Source organism: Harpia harpyja, chromosome 7 (genome assembly GCF_026419915.1).
Source record: "Harpia harpyja isolate bHarHar1 chromosome 7, bHarHar1 primary haplotype, whole genome shotgun sequence".
In the NCBI taxonomy this organism is placed as follows: Eukaryota; Metazoa; Chordata; class Aves; order Accipitriformes; family Accipitridae; genus Harpia; species Harpia harpyja.
Window position 1 is genome coordinate 40,554,775 of NC_068946.1, and position 2,739 is coordinate 40,557,513.

A 2,739-nucleotide genomic window follows, 5' to 3' on the forward strand; every position below is an offset into this window, starting at 1 on the left:
TCCCTTGGAAAAGCACAAGCCAGGAGAAATGTGATCTTCGTTAGCTGCAGAATCTCCTACAGCTCGTGACCAGCCGTATGCTGCACACTGCCCCGTTGCTGTCTTACTTTCCCAGGGTAGTGGGTTTTTTTGGTGTCAGCAAAAGGTGCCAAAAAGACAGCCCCTGTGAGGAGCATGGACGGCACACACCAGGTGGTCATCTGCAACTCCATCCCAGCTGCTGGGCTCAGTGGTTCAATACGGGTGGTAGCCCCAAGATCCCCATGGCTGAGACCACTTTCATAATGTGGGAGAAAACCTGCCATCAGGGCACATCTCATGGCTAAAATCTTGTCATCTTCTGGTTGAGGATATGACTCAGTTTCCAGGCACGCTTTTGTGGATGAATGTCCTTGCGGCGCAGCATAGAAGTGAAAAGAGGCTGGCCGCAAGACAACTTCACACCACCTGCATTTTGGCCTGCTCTGAAAGCCCAGGAGAGAGTTCCCGGAGAGCCCTAAATTAGAGCAGCCTCCCCAGGGATCCCTCGCACGATCTCTGCCCCATGGCAATCCAGCCGTGCTCAAGCCTCAAGCCTCCTATGCCAGGGCTTGCAGTTAGGCTCGATGGAGGCAGTTCTCTGCACGCCTCACCATTTTGTGTCTCGCAGGCTGAAGTGGGAGTGAAACCTCTCCTCCGCCCCTCTAGATACTCTTGCTGTCTCTGTACCAGGTATTAATATCTGAGGCACACTGTTTCTTAAGGGGTGTAGGAGAGAATGAGGAAAGCAAATTCTCTCCTGCCCTAAACTCTCTCACAAAGTGCTTCCAGATCTCCACATGAACAGTGCTCGCTCTCTGCCTCGTGCTATTTCCTGCAAAGCACCCATTCAGACCAGCGGCAGATTCTCATAAAAATCAGCGGCAGGATGCAATTAATATGCTGTAAAAGTCATAAGTGTCAACTGGAGAAACCGTTTTAAAACACTTCTAGACAAAATCCTAGGGGGTTGCTTTTCTTACCTTAAGGGTGCCTATTTTTTTACAGTTAACTGTGATCTAAGCAGAGATTCAGGTAGTGTTAAATAAAACCTCTGGAAAACCTCTTGGTAGAAAGAAAAGCTGAAAAAAAAAAAGCTTAGAAATGTGGCTTTCTTCTTTGAAGGGCAGGGGGGAAGAACAGGAGGGAGTTGATCTTTACTACAGAGTCCACATGGGGTAGGAAGGCAGTAAAACAAGGAACACCTGAGAGGAGCAAAAAAAAGCTTAAGCATGGAAATTCTGGAGAAGAAGGAGTTAACGCTTTTAAGCAACCATCCGTCCTCTTACCATAGATAAGGGTGCATTCTAGTGGCAAAACCCATGCAATGCAGCTGCATAGATGACTGATCTAAAAAGAAACCGGGGAAATATGAGGTTTGGAGGAGTGTGTGCGTATGGGGGGGGGGGGTTGACTTGAATCACACGTCAGAATCTCACCCAGAATTGGCTGATCCCTTTTAATTTCCCACTCCTCTGGTAGATAACCCTGTGCTTGCGCTCCTGAGTGAACTCCCACCCCTTCGCTCAGCCATTCCTCCCGGCCGGGTTCAGCTCATCCTTCTGCTCCAGGTGTAACATCCCGGCACACAGCTGCCTGGGCGGGCCACGGGGCTGCACACTGCAATTTTGGAGATTCCCTTGCCCACGCTTCCAGCTTCCCCGCTCCTAGCAATGAATGAGCACTAAGGGAGGCAAGTGCGAAGGACCATGGCCCGGAGAGCTGCAACCCTTAGGAATGCAGCGGTGGAACAAAAGACAACAAACCCCAAGCAGTCTGGGACAGAGGATGAGCATTGCAAAGCGCCTTTTTTTTTTTTTTTTTTTCCTTCTCCCTCCCCACTTTGTGCAGGGCAAGAGGCAGAAGAAGAATGAGCTAAAACGTGCAAATCGGACTTCACATGGCAAAATTCCGCTTGTATTCTGGCATGCCCTAAGCAACAGCGAACTTTTCCAAAGAGGAATCTAACACAGTTCTTACAAGCAGCCCAGCCCTCCCTCCTGCTCACTGTCCGGCTGCGTTAACCCTTGCTGTTTGGGGGTGTCAGGGGCACACCCTGGCACTGGGCAAAGCCTCACTGCGGTTTTACACCTCGCCCAGGGGCAGAGGGGCAGGAGAGGAGAGCTGGGCACCCTGCACGCACAAAGGCTCCTTCCCAGACCAGGGCGAGCGAGAACGGCTCCTTGGCGCGCATCCAGCCATCTCCCTCCTGCACTCACCTTTGGAGCTGATGAGTAAGGTGTGTGCACTGGCTTCCCACTCTGAGGGTCTCCAGCCCGCCAGCTACCCGGGCAGCGGATGGGGGTCCCTGCCCCACCAGCACATGGTACAGCGTGCAGGATCAGGCCCTGCTAACTCAATCCCCCCGCCTCCTCCCCAAACTCTGAGCCCTGACCTCTCCCTCCCAGACTCCCTGCAGTCCAGGCTGCCGTGCAACCCAATTGCAACCACTTTTCTCCTTTTTTTATTTCTTTTGCTAAAGCCACGAAGATCTGAACTCCCCCCCCCCGCCCCTCCCCTCCCCATCCTCGGCTTCCCCTTCCCCCTCCTCCTCCCCCTTGTCTCTCCTCATAATATTATCCTTGATCACTGCCCGGGGTTTGAAGCCCAGAAGTCAGAAGCTGTGCACCCCACCCCCACCGGCTCGAGTGTGCACTGATAGGGCCCGCGCTGCTGGCACCTAGTCAAGCTGAGGTGTCATTGGGATCTCAAATTGCAGCT